The 12,438-nt window shown below is 52.4% G+C and overlaps 1 protein-coding gene across 2 annotated transcripts in view; it reads right to left on the minus strand.

The window, feature by feature from the left end:
- LOC144682521 (protocadherin-16-like) overlaps nucleotides 1-12,438 on the minus strand; it is a 357,547-nt gene that overhangs the window by 142,915 nt on the left and 202,194 nt on the right. The gene's annotated exons all lie outside the window — the stretch shown is intronic.

Consider the following 12,438-nt stretch of genomic DNA (forward strand, 5'->3'; position numbering starts at 1 on the left):
CGCTGCCACTCTCGCACTCGCTGTCACACTCGCACTCGCTGCCACTCTCGCACCCGCTGTCACACTCGCACTCGCTGCCACTCTCGCACTCGCTGTCACACTCGCACCCGCTGCCACACTCGCACCCGCTGCCACACTCTCACCCGCTACCACACTCGCACCCGCTGTCACACTCGCACCCGCTGTCACACTCTCACTCGCTGCCACACTCGCACTCGCTGTCACACTCGCACCCGCTGCCACACTCGCACCCGCTGCCACACTCGCACTCGCTGTCACACTCGCACTCACACTCGCTGTCACACTCGCACTCGCTGTCACACTCGCACTCGCTGCCACACTTGCACTCGCTGTCACACTCGCACTCGCTGCCACACTCGCACTCGCTGTCACACTCGCACCCGCTGTCACACTCTCACTCGCTGCCACACTCGCACTCGCTGCCACACTCTCACTCCCTGCCACACTCGCACTCGCTGTCACACTCGCACCCGCTGCCACAGTCGCACCCGCTGCCACACTCTCACTCGCTGCCACACTCTCACTCGCTGCCACACTCGCACTGGCTGCCACACTTGCACTCGCTGCCACACTCGCACTCGCTGCCACACTCGCACCCGCTGTCGCACTCTCACTCGCTGCCACACTCGCACCCGCTGTCACACTCTCACCCGCTGCCACACTCGCATCCGCTGTCACACTCGCTCCTGCTGTCACACTCGCACTCGCTGTCACACTCGCACTCGCTGCCACACTCGCACTCGCTGCCACTCTCGCACTCGCTGTCACACTCGCACTCGCTGCCACTCTCGCACTCGCTGTCACACTCTCACTCGCTGCCACTCTCGCACCCGCTGCCACACTCACACCCGCTGCCACACTCGCACCCGCTGCCACACGCTCACCCGCTGCCACACTCGCACTCGCTGTCACACTCGCACTCGCTGCCACACTCGCACTCGCTGTCACACTCGCACTCGCTGTCACACTCGCACTCGCTGCCACACTCTCACTCGGTGTCACACTCTCACTCGCTGCCACACTCGCACTCGCTGTCACACTCGCACCCGCTGCCACACTCGCACCCGCTGCCACACTCTCACTCGCTGCCACACTCGCACTCGCTGTCACACTCTCACTCGGTGTCACACTCTCACTCGCTGTCACACCCGCTGCCACACTCTCACTCGCTGTCACACTCGCACTCGCTGTCACACTCGCACTCGCTGCCACACTCGCACTCGCTGTCACACTCGCACTCGCTGTCACACTCGCACTCGCTGTCACACTCGCACTCGCACTAGCTGTCACACTCGCACTCGCTGTCACACTCGCATCCGCTGCCACACTCACACTCGCTGCCACACTCTCACCCGCTGTCACACTCGCACTCACACTCGCTGTCACACTCGCACTCGCTGTCACACTCGCACTCGCACTCACTGTCACACTCGCAGCCACACTCGCACTCGCTGCCACACTCGCACTCGCTGTCACACTCGCACCCGCTGCCACACTCGCACCCGCTGCCACACTCTCACTCGCTGTCACACTCGCACTCGCTGCCACACTCTCACTCGCTGCCACACTCGCACTCGCTGCCACACTCGCACCCGCTGCCACACTCGCACCCGCTGCCACACTCTCACTCGCTGTCACACTCGCACTCGGTGTCACACTCTCACTCGGTGTCACACTCGCACTCGCTGTCACACTCGCACTCGCTGTCACACTCGCTGTCACACTCTCACTCGCTGTCACACTCTCACTCGCTGTCACACTCACTGTCACACTCTCACTCGCTGTCACACTCTCACTCGCTGTCACACTCGCTGTCACACTCTCACTCGCTGTCACACTCGCACTCGCTGTCACACTCGCTGTCACACTCGCTGTCACACTCTCACTCGCTGTCACACTCGCATCCGCTGTCACACTCTCACTCGCTGTCACACTCGCTGTCACACTCGCACTCGCTGTCACACTCGCTGTCACACTCTCACTCGCTGCCACACTCTCACCCGCTGCCACACTCTCACCCGCTGTCACACTCTCACTCGCTGTCACACTCGCACTCGCCGTCACACTCGCACCCGCTGTCACACTCGCATCCGCTGTCACACTCGCACTCGCTGCCACTCTCGCACTCGCTGTCACACTCTCACTCGCTGCCACACTCGCACTCGCTGCCACACTCGCACCCGCTGCCACACTCGCATCCGCTGTCACACTCGCACTCGCTGCCACTCTCGCACCCGCTGCCACACTCGCACCCGCTGTCACACTCGCACTCGCTGTCACACTCGCACCCGCTGTCACACTCTCACCCGCTGCCACACTCTCACCCGCTGCCACACTCGCACCCGCTGCCACACTCGCACCCGCTGTCACACTCTCACTCGCTGTCACACTCTCACTCGCTGCCACACTCTCACTCGGTGTCACACTCTCACTCGATGCCACACTCGCACTCGCTGTCACACTCGCACCCGCTGCCACACTCGCACCCGCTGCCACACTCTCACTCGCTGCCACACTCGCACTCGCTGTCACACTCGCACTCGCTGCCACACTCGCACTCGCTGTCACACAGAATCACAGAATTGTTATGATGTAGAAGGAGGCCATTCGGCCCATTGTGTCTGCACCGTCTCTCTGATCAGTGCCAATCTCCTGCCTTTTCCCCGTAACCCTGCACATTGTTATTATTTAAATAATCATCCAATGCCCTTTTGAATGCCTCAATTGAACCTGCCTCCACCACACTTCCAGGCTGTGCATTCCAGACTCAAACCACTCGCTGTGTGAAAAAGTTTTTTCTCACCACGCGTTTGCTTCTTCTGCAAAACAATTTAAAACTGTGCCCCCTGTTTCTCGATCCGTTTATGGGTGGGAACAGTTTCTCCCTATCTACTTTGTCCAGCCCCCTCATGATTTTGAAAACTCCTATCAAGTCTCCTCTCAGCTTCTTCTCTCCAAGGAAAACAGTCCCAAACTCTCCAATCTTTCCTTATAACTGAAGTGCCTCATCCCTGGAACCATTCTTGTAAACCTCTTCTACACTCTCTCCAACTGCACATCCTTCCTATAGTGTGACGCCCAGAACTGTGCACAATACTCCAGCTGAGGTTTAACCAGTGTCTTATGTAAGTACATCATAGCCTCCTTGCTCTTGTACTCCATGCTCTTGTACTCACACACAGTGTCACACTCACACCTGCTGTCACACTTACACAAAGTGTCACACGCCCGGTGTCACACTCTCATGCAGTATCCCACAGGAATGCATAATTAATGAGGCAGGATTGGAGAAGCCGCCATTGTACCAGCGGGTAAAATCTCCTTTTTCCCGCCCACTATAGTGTGACAGAGTGAGAGTGAGAATGTGAGTGTGTGAGATAGTGTGAGGCAGAGTGACAGTGAGAAAGAGTGAAACAGAGTGTGAGAGCCAGAGTCAGAGTGCGAGACAGAGAGACTCTCACACTCACACTCAGTCTCACACACACATTGCCTCACTCACTTAGTCTCACAAACTCACATTCTGACTTTTCTCATGCTCACACTCAGTCTCACACTGACACTCACATTTTGACTGTTTCACACTCACATTCTCTCACATTCTGACTCTGACTTTGTCTCACTCACACTCAGTCTCACGCTCACACTCTCACCCAGTCTCACGCTTAAACTCACACTCAGTCTCACACTCACACTCACTCAGTCTCACGCTTAAACTCTCACTCAGTCTCACACTCACACTCACTCAGTCTCACACTCACACTCACTCAGTCTCACACTCACTCACTCAGTCTCACACTCACACTCACTCAGTCTCACACTCACACTCACTCAGTCTCACACTCACACTCACTCAGTCTCACGCTTAAACTCTTGCTCAGTCTCACACTCACACTCACTCAGTCTCACACTCACACTCACTCAGTCTCACGCTTAAACTCTTGCTCAGTCTCACACTCACACTCACTCAGTCTCACACTCACACTCACTCAGTCTCACACTTAAACTCTTGCTCAGTCTCACACTCACACTCACTCAGTCTCACACTCACACTCTCACCCAGTCTCACGCTTAAACTCTCACTCAATCTCACACTCAGTCTCACACACACATTGCCTCACTCACACTCGGTCTCACAAACTCACATTCTAACTTTTCTCATGCTCACACTCAGTCTCACACTGACACTCACATTTTGACTCCGTTTCACACTCACACTCTCTCACATTCTGACTCTGACTTTGTCTCACGCTCACACTCTTACTTAGTCTCACACTTACTCTCACTCTCACGCTCACACTCTCGCTCAATCTCACGCTCACACTCTCATTCTCACACTCAGTCTCACGCTCACACTCTCACTCAGTCTCACGCTCACACTCTTACACTCTCATGCTCACACTCAGTCTCACGCTCACAGTCTCACGCTCACTCAGTCTCACACTCACACTCTCACTCAGTCTCATGCTCACACTCAGTCTCACACACACATTGCCTCACTCACACTCGGTCTCACAAACGCACATTCTAACTTTTCTCATGCTCACACTCAGTCTCACACTGACACTCACATTTTGACGCCGTTTCACACTCACACTCTCTCACATTCTGACTGACTTTGTCTCACGCTCACACTCTTACTCAGTCTCACACTCACTCTCATGCTCACACTCTCACTGAGTCTCACGCTCACACTCTCACTCAGTCTCATGCTCACACCCACTCAGTCTCACGCTCACACCCACTCAGTCTCACGCTCACACTCTCACTCAGTTTCACGCTCACACGCACTCAGTCTCATGCTCACATTCACACTCAGTCTCATGCTCTCGCTCAGTCTCACACTCACACTCTCGCTCAGTCTCACACTCACTCTCACACACTCTCACGCACACACTCACACTCAGTCTCACGCTCACTCTCATTCACCCTCATGCTCATACTCTCAGTCTCACACTCATACTCATTCACTCTCACGCTCACACTCACTCACTCTCACGCTCACACTCACTCAGTCTCACGCTCACACTCACTCAGTCTCACGCTCACACTCACTCAGTCTCACGCTCACACTCACTCACTCTCTCGCTCACGCTCACACTCACTCATGCTCACGCTCACACTCACTCATGCTCACGCTCACACTCTCTCAGTCTCACGCTCACACACTCTCTCAGTCTCACGCTCACACTCTCTCAGTCTCACGCTCACACACTCTCTCAGTCTCATGTTCACACTCACTCACGCTCACGCTCACACTCACTCATGCTCACGCTCACACTCACGCTCACGCTCACACTCACTCAGTCTCACGCTCACACTCACTCAGTCTCACGCTCACACTCTCTCAGTCTCACGCTCCCACTCTCTCAGTCTCACGCTCACACACTCTCTCAGTCTTACGCTCACACTCACTCACTGTCACGCTCACACTCACTCACTCTCACGCTCACACTCACACTCTCTCAGTCTCACACTCACTCACTCTCACGCTCACACTCACTCAGTCTCACGCTCACACACTCTCTGTCTCATGCTCACACTCTCTCAGTCTCACGCTCACACTCACTCACTCTCATGCTCACACTCTCACTCACTCTCATGCTCACACTCTCTCAGTCTCACACTCACTCACTCCCACGCTCACACTCACTCACTCTCACGTTCACACTCACTCTCACGCTCACACTCACTCACTATCATGCTCACACTCACTCAGTCTCACGCTCACACACTCTCTCAGTCTCACGCTCACACTCTCTCAGTCTCACGCTCACACTCACTCTCACGCTCACACTCACTCACTCTCACGCTCACACTCTCAGTCGCACACTCACTCACTCTCACGCTCACACTCACTCACTCTCACGTTCACACTCACTCACTCTCACGCTCACACTCACTCACTCTCACGCTCACACTCTCAGTCTCACGCTCACACTCTCTCAGTTTCATGCTCACTCACTCTCACGCTCACACTCAGTCTCATGCTCACACTCAGTCTCACGCTCACACTCAGTCTCACGCTCACACACTCTCTCAGTCTCACGCTCACACTCTGGGTGGAATTGTCCCAGACTGGCACCAAGCGCAGTAGCGACCGGATAAAACTGACCGGCCACAATGGTGGGTTTTCAGGCTGTATCGTCCCAAACCTCCCACATTAATTATGCAGTCCAGGGAAACACGCTGTTTCCATGGCGAGTGGGCTCTCATTTGGCTGCCACACCATCACCTCGCTGCTTCAGCACACTGGGCACCATATTTACAGTTCAGTTGCGCGCGCACACATCTCAGAGCTCCCAGCCCACAGCTACTGCAGGCAAGACATGGCCTCGAAAGGCAAAAAATCTGCAGCCTCCAGGTTCAATGACGTGTCCCTCGAGCATCTTTTGGACACAGTGGAGGTTCGTCGTGATGTCCTCTGCTCCAGTCTGACCTCAGGGCCTCACTAGCCCCGCTTGAGAGGTGGGGGCAGTGGTGGTCAAAGCCCTGCAGAGGAGGACAGCCACCCAGTGCCGCTAGAGGATGAATAACCTCCTCAGTTCCGCCAGGGTAAGTCACTCTTCTCATCACTGTCAACTCACACACTCACAAACCCATCACACACCCACAGGGCCCTCACTCGCTGCCAGTGCAAGGGACATCACCATTCACTCTCTCACACTCACCATCATTGTCCTCATCCTGTCCATGGGACCACTCACCACCCACACAGGCCAGACACACTTATCATCTGGCCCGGCGGGCATCCTGATACACTCTCCCCATCTCTATCCATGCAGGACAAACTAGCTCACAACAGGAGGGGAAGGTCACAGACAGGTGGAGAGATGCCGGAGATCAAAGCTCTGACAGAATTTGAAAACAGAGCCATCCAGCTGGCCGGTGATGACCGGGACCGGTCCTGTGCTGACAGTGAGGTTGGCGCTGCTCTACCAAGTGAGGATCCAGCAGTGCAACATCCATCAGACAACCAGGCTGTGAGTGATGTGTCCTCTTTCACAGGCCACTGCCATGCACTAATTATCCCCCCTTGCTTTCACAGGCACATCTGGGAAGCAGCCGACAGAGTCCATGACCCTGGGCCTCCAATCAAGCCCCGAAGAAACCTCTGAAGAGGAATCTGGAGGCACCCTCCCTGAAGACCCTTCACAGCCTTACCCACACCCTCCACCAACGCAGAGACACACACCTCGGTGGGACCAAGCTTTAGAGTAGCTTCGGGGTCACAATCTGGTGAGCACATCGCACTGTCTGATCCACAGCAGGTGGAGGCAGGACTGCTAGAGGCCAGAACGTTGCTGAGTCCGAGTCAGATGATGAGCCTCTGAACTCAGTCATGTCACAGTTGCTGGAGCTGCAAAGACAAGCTGGGGAACATCAGGAAGGGATGTCCACTGCACTCCTCAGATTGCAAGAAACAATGGAGGAGTCCATCCACCATCAGTCTGAGGTGATAGCGATGGCATCGCAATGCACCGAGGTCAACACTGGCAGGATGACGGCCGCCATGGAGACCTTGGTCCAGGACGTTGCTCCTGCACTGCTGCACGGGCTCAACTCCATCGCTAACACCATAGTCGGCCTCCAACAGTGTGTACACGAGAGGGGTGCTGGGCAGCTCGATCTCACTCCAGCTACCCCTGCTCCTCACGGAGTCAGCCTGGGGCCCCCGGGCACCCATAGGGAGGAGGATCAGCAGGTGCACACCTTTGGGCCATCCACCCAGGTGACTCTGGGAGTGACCAGCCCAACCGAATCCCCTCTTCCTGTGACCCCAGTAACTCCAGCTCCACAGGCCGAGGAGGGGGTCACTGCCACACAGCAGGACCCCGAAAGCAGGCCGGGACCTCCAGGTCTCGGCCCTCCAGAGGACGCCCCTCAAGGTCATCACAGACAGGGTGTCACAGTCAGCAGGCTGCCTCCACCTCCACTGTGGATGTCTGGGGAGCACCGAGGCACAGCGGCAGGGTCAGGAAAGTTAAGGAGAATTAGTTGCACAGCCTGGGTATGGGTGTTGATCACTTGTACAGACTGTTCACTATTGTCAATAAACTCCCAACAATGTCCCCCTGCCTATGGCTCCTTGTTCTGATGAGCAATGTTCTTGTCACTCGGATGTGAAACCTTTCTGCACAAGATAAAGGGAGATGTCTCAGTCCAGGGCCTCTTCCCTGTGTCTGTGCAGCCTTCAGACCACAGTGATGGTCCAGCCTCACACTCCCTGGACACATTACTGATGCCTGCACCTCGATGGTGCTGGTCATTGCTGCCAGAATGTAGTGGGCAGGCGTCACAGAGTTCTCTCATCCTCTCTGTGTGCTCTCAGCACTTTTAAGGTGGGGCAGGCCCCCATCTCTTCAGCACCTGTGCCCAGTGACGCTGTGCTCCTGAAGGGCTCAGGTGCTGAAGGGTCAGGTTCTACTGAAGTTTCATGGCTGCGTCTCTATGACATGACCCTGATCACAGAGCGCAAGCGAGCTGCCCTCGGCCAGACAGGAGTCAGACATTCTCAGAGGCTGTGTGAAGATCTATGGAGTGTCCTTATTGAATGTTGTCATCATCCTTCAGCAATCCAATGATTGCTAGGGCCTCCACTGGAACATTCTCACAGAGGGTATGTGTGCTGCCATAAGCCAGACATAGAAACATAGAAACTAGGAGCAGGAGTAGCCATTCAGCCCTTCAAGCCTGCACCAGCATTCAATATGATCATGGGATCATGGCTGATCCTCTCTCTCAACATCATGTTCCCGATTTCTCTCCACACCCCTTGATGCCCTCAATATCCAAAAATTTATCAATTTCTTTCTTGAATATACTCAGTGACCCGGCCTCCACAGCCTCTGTGGTAGAGAATTCCACAGGTTCATCACCCTCTGAGTGAAGAAATTTTCCTCAACTCAGTCCTAAATGGCCTACCCCGTATCCTGAGACTGTGGCCCCTGGTTCTAGACTCGCCACCCAGGGGAAACATCCTCCCTGCATCCAGTCTGTCAAGCCCTGTTAGAACTTAATACATTTCAACCAAATCCCCTTTCATTCTTCTAAACTCTAGCAAATGCAGGCCCAGTCGAACCAATCCCTCCACATACGGCCAATCCTACCATCCCCGGTATCAGCTTAGTGAACTTTCGCTGCACTCCCTCTATGGCAAGTATATCCTTTCTTAGGTAGGGAGACCAAAACTGCACACAATACTCCAGGTGTGGTCTCACCAAGGCCTTGTATAACCGCAGTAAGACATCCCTACTTCTGAACTCAAATCCTTTTGCAATGAAGGCCAACATACCATTTGCCTTCCTAATTGTTTGCTGCACCTGCCTGTTTACTTTCATTGACTGGTGTACAAGGACACCCAGATCCCTTTGTACATCCATCTTTCCCAATATATCACCATTTAAATAATACTCTGTCTTTCTGTTTCTCACACCGAAGTGTATAACTTCACGTTTATCCACGTTATACTGCATCTGCCATGTGTTTACCCACTCACTCAACTTGTCTAAATCGCCTTGAAGCCTCCTTGCATCCTCCTCACAACTCACAACCCCGGCCAGTTTTGGGTCATCAGCAAACTTGGAAATATTGCATTTGGTTCCCTCACTGAAGTCATTGATATATATTGTGAATAGCTGGGACCCAAGCACTGATCCCTGTGGGTACACCACGAGTCACCACCTGCCATCCAGAAAAAGACCCATTTATTCCCACTCTCTGTTTCCGGTCTGTCAACTAATTCTCAATCTATGCCAGTATATTACCCCCTATCCCATGTGCTTTAATATTGCCCACTAGCCTCTTATGTGGGACCTTATCAAAGCCTTCTTGAGATCCAAATACACCACATCCACTGGTTCCCCCTTATCTATTCTACTAGTTACATCCTCAAAAAACTCTAGTAGATTAGTTAAACCATGATTTCCCTTTCATAAACCCATGCTGACTTTGTCTAATCCCATTAATGCTTTCCAAGTGCTCTGTTACCATGTCTTTTATAATAGACTCTAGCATTTTCCGCACTATTGATACTAGGCTAACTGGTCTGTAATTCTCTGTTTTCTCTCCCTCCTTTTTTAAATAGTGGGGTTACATTTGCCACCCTCCAATCTGTAGGAACTGCTCCAGTCTATAGAATTTTGGAAGATGACCACCAATGCATCCAATATTTCCAGGGCCACTTCCTTTAACACTCTGGGATGTAGATTATCAGGCCCTGGAGATTTTTCAGCCTTTAACCCCATTAATTTCTCTAGCACCATTTTTTTACTAATACTGATTTTCTTCAATTCCTCCCTCTCACTAAGCCCTTGGTTCCCTAACATTCCTGGGGAATTATTTGTGTCCTCTTTTGTGAAGACAGAACCAAAATATGTGTTCAATTCTTCTGCCATTTCTTTGTTCCCCATTATAATTTCCCCCATTTCTGAATGTAAGGGACCTATGTTTATCTTATTGATGGAAGCTTTTACAATCAGTTTTTATGTTCCTTGCAAGTTTACTCTCATACTCCATTTCCCCTTCTTGATCAATCTTTTTGTCCACTTTTGCCGAATTCTAAACTGCTCCCAATCCTCTGGCTTGCTGTTTTATTCTGGCAATTTTGTATGTCTCCTGTTTGGATCTAATACTATCCCTAATTTCTTTTGTAATCCATGGTTGAGCCACCTTTCCTGTTTTATTTTTGAACCAGACAGGGGTGAATAATTTTTGTAATTCATGCATACATTCCTTAAATATTAGTCATTGCCTATCCACTGTTAACCCTTTCAGTAAGGTTCCCCAATCCATCATTGCCAATTCGCGCCTCATACCCTCAGACTTCCCTTTATTTAGACTCAGGACCCTAGTTTCGGATTCAGCTTCTTCGTTCTCCATCCCAATGGACAATTCTACCATTATATGGTCGCTCTTCCCCAAGGGACCCTGCACAACAAGATTGTTAATCAATCCTTTCTCATTGCACAATACCCAGTCTAGGATAGCCTGCTCTCTAGTTGGTTCCTCAACATATTGGTCTAAAAAACCATCACACACATTCCAGAAAATCCTCCTCAACAGTATTATTGCTAGTTTAGTTTGTCCAATCTATCTGTAGATTAAAATCATCTTTGATTACAGATTTACCCTCATTGCATCTCTAATTTCCTGCGTAATGCCTTCCCTTACATCTCCATTACTGTTTGGGGGCCTATAGACAACCCCCACCAATGTTTTCTGCCCTTTGGTGTTTCTTATCTCCACCCAAACAGATTGCACATCACGATTTTCTGAGCCAATATCCTTCCTCACTATTGCATTGATTTCCTCTTTTACTAACAGTGCTACCCCACCTCCTTTCCCTATTTGTCTGTCCTTCCAAAATATTGAATACCCCTGGATGTTCAGTTCTCATCTTTGGTCACTGGAGTCAAACGTTCACAAATGCGATGTGAGGAGTTATGGTGTCTCCTCACTGCATGTCATCATCCTTCACAAATCTAGCAGCCATAGGGCCTCCTGAGCGCGCCTGCCCTCGTCTGCCCACTGTGAGGGCCTCATCCCCGTCATTATCTCCTTTGAGGACCTTCTCACCCTTGTCCCCGTAGGCGTCCTCTTCATCGGAGGAGACCTCCAGCTCCTCGATCTCCTCCTCAGCCAGCTCCTCACCCCATTGGAGCGCCAGGTTGTAAAGGGCGCAGCAGATAACGACGATGCCTGACACCCTCTGCGGACTGTATTGCAGGGCTCCACTAGACCCACCCAGGCACCGGAACCTCATCTTCAGCATCCTGATGGTCTGCTCCACCAAGTTGCGAGCTGCAGCATGAGCCTCATTACAGTGTCGCTCTGCTGCAGTCTGAGGCCGCCGCACGGGTATCATCACATGGGGGATCTCATAGAAACCTATAAAATTCTAACAGGACTAGACAGGGTAGATGCAGGAAGGATGTTCCCGATGGTGGGGGAGTCCAGAACCAGGGGTCACAGTCTGAGGATACGGGGTAGACCATTTAGGACTGAGATAAGGAGAAATTTCTTCACCCAGAGAGTGGTGAGCCTGTGGAATTCATTACCACAGAAAGTAGTTGAGACCAAAACATTGTATGTTTTCAAGAAGGGGTTAGATATAGCTCTTGGGGTGAAAGGGATCAAAGGGTATGGGGAGAAAGCAGGAGCAGGCTATTGAGTTGGATGATCAGCCATGATCATAATGAATGGAGGAGCAGGCTCGAAGGGCCGAATGGCCTATTCCTGCTCCTAGTTTCTATGTTTCTATCAGCCACATCCTCTTCGGGTGGCCCTTGTCCCCAAGGAGTCCTCCTGTAGCCTTTGTGGCCTCTGAAAGACTCCAGGGATCTGTGACCGACTGAAGATGTAGGCGTCGTGCACACTCCCTGTAAACCATGCATGTACCTGCAGGATGTGTTTCTGGTG

Source organism: Cetorhinus maximus, chromosome 7, assembly GCF_964194155.1.
Source record: "Cetorhinus maximus chromosome 7, sCetMax3.hap1.1, whole genome shotgun sequence".
Taxonomy (NCBI): domain Eukaryota; kingdom Metazoa; phylum Chordata; class Chondrichthyes; order Lamniformes; family Cetorhinidae; genus Cetorhinus; species Cetorhinus maximus.